Below are 14,901 nucleotides of genomic sequence, written 5' to 3' on the forward strand. Positions count from 1 at the left end.
GCAAAACTGACAGACACAGGTGTGACTTCCAGAGGCAGTAGCAGGATGGGATTTGTAGTTAAAGCACAGCTGGAGGGCCGGAGTTACCCACCCGTAGTCTAGACCTATAACAGAATGTCAATACCTTGGTACAGTCCTGGAACTGGGGGGTGTAGTGTGCAGGAATGTGTATGAGCTCCATGGATCCCACAATGCTTTGCAGGGTCCAATGCAAAATAAATAAATGCATATTTTTAGTTTCTTCATTAAGTGTGCATTTATGAATTCTTTTCAAAAGGTGGACTATGCCTTTAAAATACAACTAAGGTTTCAATGTCTGCATATTATTCAGGATTTTGCAGTGGAATATGGACCGCATCTAAACAGAGAGAGGAAGGGTGGACGCTGTATGAGGTTATTTAATGCAATTTTAGGGCCCGTTCACACCAATTCCAGTGCGTTAGTTGCATGGTTAGCTGCTGGAACGCACTGGATTGCATGTGAACGGGACCTGAAGTCCAGCCGTCCTTTCCCATCTCTCTCCCAACTGAAACTCTACCTCAGCCTGGGAGAGAATGTGCAGAAGCCTGAGCTTTGCAGCCCTGATCAATTAATTGCAGTCGCAATGCTTTTCAGACTTGAATGCAAAAATGAAAGAAGTGCATATTTTTTCTTTATATTATTAAATAGGCATTACTTTAATTTTTTCTAAAGGTGAACTTGGCCTCTAAAAGTCGAGTTACCAATACAGTTAGCCAGTCTCCAGTAATGTACAAAAAAAGTTTAGGCTGCTGAAGAGGTAAGGGAACTAGTCTAGCAGCCCAGCGGGACTGAGGATCGGGTGAGTAATACAGCTTTATTTGAGCCCCCTAGACAAAACGAGCACTTGTGCTTGCAGTGGGGGGGTAACCTCCCTGCAGGGGTAAGTTGTTTGAATCTCTGGAACTCTTCTTAAAATGTGGTGGCTTTATTTTCACACAACTAGTAACACACTTCCTGTCTTAAAATGATATTAAACTTGTTTTGTTTTAGTTTTTTTTTAAGTTTTTTTGTTTATAGGGTTTACATTTTATTTCCTAATTCTCTAGTAGTAGAATCCCTCACTATAACATAACTTTCTTTTGCTCTTTTTACTTTTTATTTCCTCATTTTCTAGTGGTACACAGCTGCTAGCCCCACCGCTCCACGTACGGATGCCTCCATCAGCTAGCCGACTGCTGATAGAAAAGTAGCCACCCTCCAGAAGGAAGGACAGTGTCAGCGCCAATTCAGAGATGATTTGAGGATCTACAGCCGAGTGATAAACAAATAAGATACGTTTTGTTAATCGTTAAAGTGACATTAAACCCTCCATCCCTCAGTTTTAACTCCTGAGTGTAGTGTCACTTTAAGTTTTTCAAAACACTCCATGTTTTCTAATAACCGGAGAGACTTTTTTCAGTAGATATCCTTATCTTTCTGTCCAAGAAGCTGCTTAGCAAACTGTTAAGTTGGCATTTAAGTGGTATTATCAGGTGCACAAAAACTGAAGCCACATCTTGTTTTTTTCTTTTTTTATTAGTGAATGGCTTTCATCTCGTTTTACATGTGACAGCGTAAGCAAAAGGACAAAAAAAAAAACAGCTTGACAAAGCATCATTTGTACATTGGCATTGTGTGGCACATGTATATGGAATATAGCTGTGCGTTGGACATTGCTCTGCATGTGATAAATGCAGAATGTCAGCCATCAGTTTAATAGCTTTTGTCCAGCATCATAATAATATTCAGCATTATAATATTCTATAATGAAGAATATTATTAGTACAGCAAACAGATAAATGTAAACGTTTGTGGCACTAGATTCTGTTTTGTCATTTAGGCTTTCTTCACATATGGGTGAGTGTACAAGGTAGTGTAAAGTACAGCGATGATACGTAAAGAGCAATAACCCAATGCAACCAATCATATGTTTTATTCTATTAGTTTAAAGGGAAATTACACCTTTTAGAAAACAATAAATGCATGCTTCATAGAAGAAAACATGTGCGTTTAGTATTTTTTTGCATAGGAGCCAATAAAGCATTGCAACCACGATCAGCATATCGCAGGTGCAATGCTCTGGCTCCTGCAGGCTACATGTGCAGATATTCAGTAACATGGTCGGGAGGATGTCACCGCACTTGTATTCCATTGAGAACTACAGGCCCCTCTGCCGCGGTGGCTCTTATCTGTCAAAGGATCTGTGAATGGATAAAGTAGCTGTGTTGGCAGAGCCACACGCAGCTGCGCCATATTCCAAAATGTACAAAAGCCTGTGTAGAGAAGAACACGATTCGGGTAAGGGTTAGCCGGGAGTGGGAGGGGGTATGCGATCTGACCATGTTTCATGTTGCACCTTGAATATGGATTGTAACATGAAACATGCGCAGAAAGGTAAACTTTGCTTTTAAAGGTGAATGTTGATTGGTTGCTGCGTGTTACTACTTTTACCATAATGCTGCTTTATTAAATAAACCTGAACCTAATTTCTCATATGGAAAGAAGGCCATTTGTACACTCATGTTCAGCCTCACACTAAAGGAAACCAGTCACAATTATGTAGGCTGCCACTGCTGACCTACTCAGGAATGTTAGTCCCCTGCTTGTCATGTTAATATTCAACACTTTCTTAATTGTTGATCTGGATCAGGTATAAGAATAAGGATTTCTTATACTTATTTACAGCAGGAGTGAACAAATTAAAATGAAATTGCAGAACCAGCAGGATTTTGTTTAAGAGCCAGCTCCATTGAGAGCAACCAGAGAAAATCTCAAAAGTTGGGCGCTGGCTGTAATTTTGAAGGCACATTGGCTACCTGGCTCCTGGGATTTGTCCAGCCCTTATTTACAGTATGCTTCTTCTGGGCCTGTGATTCAAAATTATTGAAGCCAGACTTAGGGTGCCCACACACCTTACGATAATCGCGGGAAATCCCGCGATCGTACGATTATCGTAAGGTGTGTGGAAGCCGTGCGACCTCTACTACTGTAAGGTCGCACGACTTTAAACTTAAAGTCAAAAAGTCTTGCGATGGTTGTAAGGTGTGTGCCAAGAAAGTAGTATTTGCAACAGGAAGTCAGCAATGGCAGTCTTCAAACTTCTCGTAATGTCAAGGTGTACTTTTAAAGGAAACCTGTATTAATAGACACATGGGGACTGTCATAGTTGAACTCTCCTTTGGAAAATGCCATTTGTCTGGATATCCTGATTTAAGTTTCTGACCCTGAACATGACTGAGGTTTGTGATCGCTCAGTTCTTGATCTATAGGGCCGACGTGTGCCATCTTCAGTGTCACACGTCGGCTCCAACTATGGGGATGAGTGCATTTCACTTTCCCCATAATTCTTTTTTAATATGGAATTCAGGAGCCAGTCTGTCCAAACCAGGAGCCAGCAGGATTTTTTGGGGGGATCCTGCTCCACTGACAACATTTAGAGAAAACCTGAAAAGTTAGGTGCTAGCTGTAATTTTTAAGGAGCATTGGTGACCTGGCTCCTAGGATTTGTGCAGCCCTGCCCCAGGGACTACACTACTGTGTCCAGCTGCTCTGCTCGCTGACACAGAGTGGCTGAATGTTCAAAAAAATGTGCAAAGCTCACATCAGAAAGGCACATCAGCTTGTTTGCCGCACATAGGGCAGCCCATTGAAATGAATAGGTTGCCATATGGGTGCCCAATCCTTTGCATATGTGAATGGCGGCTTACAATAATGTTTTTTTGGCTTGTCCTGTGTTACTGTGCATTCACACATTTGTGTGAACAGGCCCCGAATAGTGCAAAATTGGAAGTCTTAATCCTGGTCTTATTAAGTCTTTTAAATTAGCATACTATTGTGCCCTATTCCAGCATGTGCAAGCTTTAGAGTAATTGTTATAATCATTGCATTGTTGTCTTTCTTTCTGCTTTTATACACAAATCTGACAAAAAATTACACTTTTATATTTATTATTTATCTCATAATAACCAACTGCAATAATGTTTATTATTAGATACCAGGCCTGAATGATCGCTGCTGCTTTGCCATCACCTACATTTTTTGGACATTTGCACCTAATAAACTGTGAGTATTATTTATTTACAAACGTTAATGCTGTTATTTACTACCATTTTGGCATTCCTGACACCCTTAGACTGTCTACTTTTTTGGTTCATAATGCTAGAGTAGGTTAAAGCGGACCTAGCATCAAGCATGCTAAGAAGGTAGCAGAAAAATGTCAACAGAACCAGCATAAATACCTAAATCGTTATTGGCTTCATGTAACCTTTATAGCAGCACTCCGACTGGGAGAGGAAGGGGAAGCAGTCTGGGACACTCAGTCAGGGCTTTATTGCTCTGCACAATTTATATGTGAGCATGATTGCAAGAAGAACAGTGACTGGTCTCATTAATGTGCTGTTGCTCCTTCTTGGGCCAGTCAGTGGCTGTGGTAGGTACTGTACCAGGCTGGAATATGTAACTGCAGTGTGACTTGCAGAGAAATCCAGAAGACCTTGCTATGCAATGTAGTAGGGGTGGTTGGATCAGAGGGGCACTTATTTTTTTCCCCCCTACCCTAAGCTAAAGAATCCCACCCTCGTCTCTGCAGATCCATATCTACCGAGATTTAATGGGCTTGATTCCTCTATTGATTACATCCAGCCCTGAAATGTTCCCTTTACTGGCTGCACCTGAACATTACAACCCCATGGACGTAGCCAGGAAGGGGAGACTTGCAGCACTGAATATGAACAGACAATGGAGAAGCAACCCTTAGACTTCAGTAAGTATAGCTCTGCAGAAGATGAAGGGGAGAGGGGATCGTTTAGGTCAGGTTTTGATCAATTCCCCTCACAGCGTTTACAGATTTCCTGCATTCTCCCACCAGCAGCATAAATAATACTGCCGAGTGGTAAAAAAAATTTCTGTTTTTGTCTCCTATTTTATTTTATAGCCTATTACCATAGTGTTTGTCATTGTCTTTCTTTTTACTTTTTGTACATATTTTTTATGCAGTGCCCGCCTAGGGATATTAAACTATCAAATTAATTAGTGTCCTTCTGTGTGCTTAACTATGTATTCATACGGTACTCCTAGTGAGATTGGTCATCGTTACTAGTGTCTGTACACTTGGTTGTATTCTCACTGTTAATCTGTATGAAATTGCATTGTGTGTTTTCTGATTGCATGGAGATTAGTTTCAGTGTGTATAGGTTAGCAGATCTGCCAGATATGTGGATGGTTTGCTAGCAGATCAGCCAGCGGACAAACTGCAGATGGTGGCAGACTACCGTGAGTCATGTGTTTGGTGCGTGTGGGTGTGTGATCAGTGAGAAAGTAATAACACAATGATTTAATTTTGTAGGATAGCTTGAGGAATCGCAGAAGTGTGTGGTAATCACTTGGCTACTCCACAGACTTTACAGTGCACTAGATTGCATGTAAAATTTGTATCTGTGTGAAGGTGCCCACACACCTTGTGATAATCGTACGATAATTGCGGGAAATCCTGCGATCGTACGATTATCGCAAGGTGTGTGGAAGGTGTGCGACCTCTGCTACTGTAAGGTCGCACGACTTTTATCTTAGGAACATGTTCGAAAACCCGCCGAGAATCGAACGATTTTCGGGGGGTGTGTAGCATGTTCGTAAGTAGGGTTGCACAGATACCAAGTACAGTACTCGGTACAAGTACGAGTACATGTACCGATACTTTTGAGCTCCCAGACTAGACTAGAGAAAAATTCAAAAATTAGGAGGCAGCTGTCATTTGTAAGGAGCACACGGAGCTCCTGGGATTTGTACATCTCTGTTTTAATGTACGATTTTGTTTTTATAAGTATAAATAAATGGATGCACAGATACCAGTTTTGCGAGTACGAGTACTGGTACTTGCTGAGTACTTACAAGTACGAGTACTGATACATTTTTGTTTATTATTATTATTATTAGTTTTTCTAAAACAATACAGACTAATGATTTCAGGACAGTGGTTCAGAGCCAGGTCCCAGCTGCAACCTCTGCAACCCTGGTAGTTCTCATGAAAATGCCAAGTATCGGCACTGGTACTCGAAAAGTATCTGTGCATCCCTATTCATAAGATAAAAGCCGGACGGGCCAGTGCGCGCACATTGCCCGATCAGCATTGCGTTCAACGGAAGCCCGCCCCTCAGCGGGGCGGGCTTGCGATCATCGCAAGTACGATCTGCCTGTCAAAGATAGGCAGATCGTATGTTTTTTTAAATTACCTTACAACCATCGCAAGACAAAAGTCTTGCGATGGTTGTAAGGTGTGTGCCCAGCATTAGTGTGTTCACCAAGATAACTCCTTTGGGTGAGTTGCCCTCCAGTGGCAGGCATTGGTATTGCATGCTTTAACCATTGTTTCATAGAAGTGTTTTATTAGCCCAAAGTGAGCATCCTCCTCCATCGCCAATCGAGGATCCCGCTTCGGTCAGCGAGTCGCTGTGGGCCGGCCATCCCCTTGACAGTACACTTATTCATTAACCTCAGCAGCAGTCCAGGAGGGATTCTGACTACACATCCTAATACACTACTAGAAGGAAAATGTCTAATTATTTATATAAAATTCAGCAATATACAGAGATATCAAATATTACAATGATAATTGATAGTGTTTACTTTAAGGGGCATAATTATAAAGCAGTAAATGTGACATTTATCAAATAGTCACTGCAATTGAATCTTTCTGTTTGTGTTTCAAATTACATGAAATGATTAACTACCTATAAATGTTGGTGAATGTCATGCCTAGACATGACTTTTTTTGTTTTTAGAAGATTGGGAATGGTCTATAACATCTGCCAAGTTATCATTGCTTAGTGGCCCCGCTGAGGATATTTGCTCAACTTTCTGATCCTTTTTTGAGAACAAACTGAAGTTTGCTCAGTGAGAGGTTATACAATTTAGTTTGGCTCATTATAGAGAAATATTGTGTATATATCCTGCAATAAAGGACTTCCAACTATTCCTATGAAGACTGTGTTGATAAATGAGGGCGCTATGATCGTTCATTGTATTGATGTTTATTTGAAGAATTTTTAGCAATGGATTTTCTAATCATCTTGTGTTTTATGTACTTTTAAGTTTCCAAGCTTACTTAGATTTTATGTTTCATTGTAATATAAACAATTGTGTCTCATAGATTAGGATGATTTAGAAACCCAATCCAGTCTTAATAAAATTGGCGTTTGCACTCCATTCACACGGGGCGATTTGGCATTCCTGCGGCAGAAATGTCAGTTGTCCCGTTGAGATGCGACTGCTGTGCACATTGAAGTAAATGACAGGGGGACAGCATCCGCATCTGTCAGCAGCAGTCTGCATCTGTCAACAGCAGTCCACATCTGTCAACAGCAGTCCGCATGCAATCATAAATGATAGCACTGCATGCAGTGTGAAATAGATGACTGTCGCGGGACGCATCTATCCTGTGTCCATGAACCATCATGTGTACTGAACCATATGTAAGCATTTTGTATCTTAAATGTCTAAGTGCTACAAAACTCAACAGGAGGAATCCCATTGTTTTAAATGGCCCCTGTTCACATCTGAGGGTACTGTCGCTTGTAGCAAAATTCCTGTAGCTCAAAAAAGTACATAAGATTCTTTTGGGACAGAATTGGGCATTCTGCCCCCAATACTTCAATGGAAGTGCCTGAAAACTGTGTGAGAAAATCACATTTTCTTCCCTAGTAACTAGATTTTCATTGGCTAAAAATAATAATAAAAAAAACATTTCAGCCTGAAACGCATGAAAAATGCCTGTACAAGAGCTAAATAAAAGGCCCAAAGAACGACCAAAGATGCTTGACTCACGTCTTAATAAGACCTTATGGAAGGAAGAAAAGGTTGTTTATAGCAGCCAGTCAGGTTTACCATCTATTATCAAACTATCACAGGGGTAAAAAAAAAAAGCAAAAATCTACTTACAGGTTACCTATGTTGCATTTTACATTATTGGTAGTCTTTTAAATGAATGTTTCTAATAAATTACTAACACAGGTACTATAGTGTTATTTTAAATAATGCAAATGATTATTCCTGTGATTCTGCAAACAATGACAGAAAAACATTGGAAAGGGTTAAACTCACAAAAAATGTCAAGGGAATTGTGCTGGAATGAGATGCAATGTCCACTTGTTTTTACTTTACTACATTTTAGTTTAATAAGTTACAAAGTAACCTTGAATAGGTTCACCTTTAGGGCCCATTTATACATCTCTCAATTAGGGTGAGATGTGGTAACATAATATGCAGCATCTCATTGTGGTACTATTCATTTCTAATGGCACAGCAACGCACTAAAGCTAGTGCCTCTGATTAACATGTAGGACTGAAACAACAAATCGATTTATTAGATAATAATCGATTATGAGAATCGTTATTTATGATTCTCATTATTGAGTAGTTGGTCTGGATCCCCTGCTTCCCTCCTCCATGCTGGGAGCTTGTGTTTCATCGGCTCTGTCCCCTACGATTAGAGGGCACACAGATCCTTGCAGCCGGTGTCCTGCGGTGAGGAGAGCCCCCCCCGACACCAACATCGACTCTGCTCCCGATGCACTGCAGAGGCAGCGGGGATAGAAGGAGACACAGAGCCGATACACCTCCGGGCACCCAGCGGTGAGAAGAGAGCAGTGACAGGCCCAACTCAGGAGCAGGGAAGAGAGTTGCGGGATAACCAGCAAATATGTGAAATATTTGCTGATTGTTCTCTGTAATATTCAGTACTGATCACTACGATGTTTGTAAATAACTGAGGACATAGTACTCAGATACTGTGTCCCCAATTATGAATAAACAGGAAGTGTTCTTTATCGCATCCTGTTCAGTCATGATTGGGGACACAGTATCAGTTTACTCTCGATTTATGAATGACCAGGAAGCCTCTGTACGGCTTCCTGTTCATTGACTGCTGGGGCTGCAGGAAAAAAAGATTGAGGACTCAATCCCTTTTTTGATTTCAAAAGGGAAATATCAGAGGTCTGTTTAGACCCCTGATAAATTCATTTCAGTGGCACTCCTTACCCGTACTGTGATTGCCCGCACCGGAACGTGCGGTACCACAATGACGAGCATTCCAGTTTGGTGCAATTGCAAAAACAAATTGTGCATGAAGTTTTATTCTGAAGTAAACTTTATTTATAACACTCCATGTGTATATTTTATTTTAAATTAAGGATGGTTTTAAAAAAAAACAAATTCTGACTATTCGAAAAAATAATCGGCCAATTAATCGTTTATGAAAATAATTGTTAGTTGCAGCACACCACAATATATGGTAATGCACTTCTGTGCATTGTGATAGGCAGCTTCAGAAAAAAAATGGTCCAGATCTGTTTTTTTGTGCTTCTGGTGTATTGGCAGCTCATTTATTTGTATGGACTTTCTTAACACAATGTATGTTAACGCATGACGGGGTGAATGGGCCCTTACTTTCCTCAGTGTACTTTGAGATCCATAACTTGAAGAAAGGCTGCTTCCACTAAAAACTTTTGAGTCTTTGTGTTGTTTACCCCGTTCTCCATACACTTAATCATGCAGGGCCCTCAATGTTTCCTGCAGCACAGTGTTGTATTTTTTTTGTATAGCATTTAACATTATTAATGATACATTGGGCTAGACAAGTACCACATCCGGGTATCCCTGAAATAACCTTAAAGAAGACCTTTACCCATATCTTCAAAATAACAACAAAGACACCTTTAGAAATGTTTAGTGATGGCAATCTACAAACACATACTTATAGATAATTGCCGTCTTTTTATTCTTTGCATACCTTATATTTCTTTTCATTCCCAGTCTTCTGATAGTGGCCATTTTAACTAAGTGCAGATTAATTCATTTCCCTTTACTTCCTGGAAATTTGGCACATGTGACTAGGACATGTGACCATGCACTTCATCTTAGGGTTGCAAATTGTCTTTCCCTGAGATCTCACGAGATTAGAGATGAGATGTCCCACCAATGCTCTGCTGATGTAACCTTCCCAGGATGCAACACTTGGGAACAATTACATAATTTGTGCCCAAGGGCCAGGAAGTAGAAAAAAATTAATTGCAAGTAAAAAAAAAAAAATGTTTGTTTAACTAATAAATGTAAGATGATTTCATATTTGATTTTTAGTGAAAGAGGGTAAAGGTCCACTTTGAAGCAATTGTTAGCACTTTAAAGGTACCGGACATAAAAAAATGAATAAAATCAATTTTTCCAAGTAAAACCAGACATTCAAAAAGGAAGTCATTAAAATTTTAAGGTACAATGCATAATGGGAAATGTATATGATCTGCTGTTCCTAAGCTTTTCCCTACACCACCGCCTTACATAATATATACATCAGTTCATTAATAGTAATTATTATTTTGTTATTCATTTTTGTATATATTATATTTTTCACCTTTGTATGTCAAATTTTAATTACTTCCTTTTTAAATGTCTGTTTTTTTTGTAGTTTGAATGAAAAAAATGAATTTTATGTGTCTGCTACCTTTAAAGTTTAAACAATTGCTTAAGGGTTATTTATGGAGTTTGACATATGCAATTTTTTTAGTATTTAAAGTGACACTAAACTCAGGTGTTAAATCTTAAAAATGCATTCAAGTACCTTAACTATTAACAAAAATGTATCTTATATGTGTATCAGTCGGCTGTAGATCCTCAAATTATCTCTGAACTCACGCTGACACTGACCTTCTGGAGCGTGTCTTCTTTTGTTCCCCCATGGTCCCTGTGTGTGTTGTACAGTAGGCACCGATCTAAGCTCTTTCCGTGATAGACTATGACTAATTATAAACAAATTAATAAACTAAACATGAGATTGCGATCCATCACAGGAGAGAGCTTGGAGTGGTGGTTACTTTACAACACACACAAGGTCCATGGGGTAGAAAAGTAACCACCCTCCAGAAGGACAGTGTCAGCACCAATTCAGAGATGATTTGAGGATCTACAGCCAAATAAGATACGGTTTTGTTAATAGTTAAGGTACTTATTTATTTTATTTATTTATTACAGGTATTTATATAGCGCCGACAATTTACGCAGCACTTTACATAGTTGCACGTGCACATCAGTCCCTACCCTTAAGGAGCTTACAATCTAAGGTCCTTATCTCACATGCATACATAGAGGGCCAACTTAGAGAGGAGCCAATTAACCTACCAGCAAGTCTTTGGAGTGTGGGAGGAAACCGGAGTACCCAGAAGAAACCCCACACAAGCACTGGGAGAACATGCAAACTCCTTGCAGATAGGGACCCTGGCCGGGATTCGATCCGGGGGCACCCAGTGCTGCAAGGCAGAAGCGCTAACCACTACGCCTACTTGAATGGATTTTTAAGATTTAACTTCTGAGTTTAGTGTCACTTTAATATATAGTGTAAAGGTATTATAGTTGCAAATAAACATATTACCATACACTGTATCTCTGTATCTTTAAATCCTTAATTATTGCTGATTTTCCTCTCTTGTCCACAAGGTGCCAGCATCAGCCATGTTTTAGAATGAGAGCGAGAATAAGAAAGCCTGTGTGTTTTCTGTGAGAATTTGAGAACCCACGCCTCTGAAATCCAAGTCAATGGCCCATTCTAGACTTGCTGTTTCAGTTTATGCAAATGCAGGCAATGCAAATCTGCTTCACTAAAGCAAAGCTCACATTGCTACACAAGTTTTCAAACAGGGGCTATTGGTTATTGATAAATACTTATCTGGAAAGATTACAATCATTATTTGGATATGTAGAGATTTTAAATCATATTCAACAAAGCAATCTAAAGAGCAATATATTGTAAGTGTGCAAAGTGTAATAACAGATATACTGTAAGTGGTAAAAAGTGTAGTAACACATACACTCCTGAGTGTCCTTCATTTGGGCAGACAGTGCCTGTTTGGAACCAATATAGTTGAAGTAATTGCAGGGTTAGCAAGGATGTGTCCTAGGCTAAATCATTTTCTCTAAATGGTGTCTTTCTTGCTGAATATTTGATTGAAGGTATGCATACCAGCCATATAGGTTGTTTTTTGTAACAACATCACAAACAGGGTGTCATCCTGACAGGAAATGAGGTGAAATTTCCCCTGTTGAAACCTGACAGTGATTCTTACCCACTCTACTATACTAAAAAGTACATTGTTTTATTGATGATTGTTCTTGACTATTAAAAAGACCACTCCTTACTTTTGTCTGGAGACAGGGGACAAGAAGCGAGGGCATATCACCCCTGAGGTAGCACGGCTCAAAAGGTAGAAGTATATAAAAATCTAAACCCACGCTGATTCCACAGAAAAGAAAGCTGTGGCTGAAGTTGAGCTTTAATTAACAATACTTTCTCTCTAGCCTCTATTAGTACTGCATTTTCTACGTCATTGTCACTCTTTGATCCATCTTATTGAATATGTCCAAGATTGTTGGCGAGAATCCAACCAACTTTTGAAAGAATATTTTTTTTTTAAATTCATTTTATGGACACATGAATCGATAAAGAACACATTCAGCATTGCAGCTGTGTGAAAATTGTGGCCAGTAAAGTTATTTTGTGATAAATGGATCTATCCATCACCAGGAAAAAATACCAATAATATCTTTAGATCATACATAAACATAATATTTTATTCTTAACAGAGCTTCTAGAGAGGTAATTTGGTGTTATTTAACATATTTAAATTCTTTGAGTGCAATGGGGGAATATTATAAAATGGGATATTTTGAAATGAATGCATTTTAGACCACTGCCAGAGTTGGCACAATAAATATAATCTCTTTTTATTTTTAGAGAGACCTGTCATAGATACCCTCTATTACTGATTGTATGGCTGTCCAATAACAGTACATTTTGTCTATATTTTTTTCTTGTGGGGCCTTAGGATCCATCTTTACAGTGGCATACTGAGGAGAATTTGGGAAACGTTAAAGCAGGTTTTTTAATCATGTGGGCAAGATTCAATTCCTGTCATGCCACAATATATAGTGCAATCATGACAAAAAAAACATATTTTCATAATTAAGGGTCGGTTCACACCAGCTCTGGCGCGTTCCAGAACGTTTCACTGCACTTCCCGCACTGGAGAACATCCCAGCCGACTTCCTGCATTCAGGGGCAGGAGCAGGTGTGGCGGTGTATTAAAGTCAATGGCCCACAGTATGATCGCCCGCACCAGAACGCGTGGCAAAACAATGCATGGGCTGCAAGCACCATTTTTTCAGATCGCACTGGACCGGAACGGAGGGCATTCCTGTACCTTGCACTGCAGGCGGGGGGCGTGCCATTGACATAAATAGCACCGCCACTCCCCCTTCTGCCCCTGAACGCAGGAAGCCGGCTGGGATGTGCTCCAATGCGTATCACCGGCGAATCATGCTGGAACAAACCAGGGCTGGGGTGACAGGGCCCTCAAATAAAATCTTAGCTCCAGTTAGGGCTTGTTCACACCATGCCCGGATCGTATCCAGACCAGAACAATTTTTTCCTGGACCAAAAAAGCATCCCAAGGTATCCCTATGATATTTCTGGATTCTGTTCACACCAGCTCAGTCCATTCCAGACCAGAAAAAAAAATTCTGCTTGTCTCATTTTCTCCGGTTTGGAATGCACTGAAACGCATGCAAATGCGTCTAAAACTCATGCAAACGCACTGGAACGCACCGGAAAGCCAATTTTAAGCTAAAAAACAAAACCGCAATAAAACACTGTAAAATCTCGGCAAAAAGGTGGTGAAAAAGCACTGCACTGTGTTTGCAGATCTGCTCCAGACATGTTGTGAACATAGCCACTCTGAGGAAAATGATTAGCCCTTGCAGTGGCAGAGAGGATCGACAGCTAGCAAAGCACATTTTTGAAGAAATGTGCTTATATCATTTTCCTATATACAGTATGTAAACTTGTAGGATGGCAGTTTTAGGGCTTGTTCACACCAAATGCAGACCAGATCTGCATGAGTTTCTGCACAAGCAGTGCAGTGGGTTTTGCCGCGTTTTTGATGCGTTCCGGGCCGTTTTTGGCCTTAGGCCTTGTTCACACCAAGCGCGTTCCAGGAGCAGAGCAGTTACAGACCGGATCAAAACTGCGTCCAATGTATTCCAATGGTATTTTGGGCTCTAGTTCACACCGCAGCGTTCAGTTCCAGAGCATGTAAAAAAACTGCAGCAATCCCTATTTGACCTGCTCTGGAACGCATGCAAACGCATCAAAAACGCATGCAAACACCCTGGAACATGTACTGTATGTGTGTATGTTAGTTTTTATAAGAAATCTAGTAGTTAGGTGGTCACTGCATCTAAACGGTATGAGTTTTTTTGGTTTCTTTTTATTTATGTCTAATTCAAATCTAAATAAATATCAAAAGCTAAATGCCCATGAGGAAATTTGATATAGAATTGTGATGAAATGGCAGCTTTTCTTAATATTAATTTCATATAATGCTACATCACAGAGTTTTTGTTTTGCTTTTTATTCTTTATAAAATGCATATAAAAACCATGACCCAGTGCATAGCACATTATAGTAATATCAACCTATAATAATAATTAGGGATGCACCGATATCAAGTACCGTACTCAGTACAAGTACAGATACTTTTTGAGCTCCAAGACTACACTAGAGAAAAATTCAAAAGTTAGGAGGCAGCTGTCATTTGTAAGGAGCACACGGAGCTCCTGGGATTTGTGCATCTCTGTTTTAATGTACGCTTTTGTTTTTACAAATATAAATAAAGGGATGCACAGATACCAGTTTTGCGAGTACGAGTACTGGTACTTGCCGAGTACTTACAAGTACGAGTACTGATACATTTTTGTTTATTGTCATGTGACAGTTTTTCTAAAACAATACAGACTAATGATTTCAGGACAGTGGTGGAGCGCCAGAGCTAAGTCCCAGCAGCAACTTCTGCAACCCTGATAGTT

Source organism: Nanorana parkeri, unplaced genomic scaffold, assembly GCF_000935625.1.
Source record: "Nanorana parkeri isolate BGI_ZX_2015 unplaced genomic scaffold, ASM93562v1 scaffold1281, whole genome shotgun sequence".
Lineage (NCBI taxonomy): Eukaryota > Metazoa > Chordata > Amphibia > Anura > Dicroglossidae > Nanorana > Nanorana parkeri.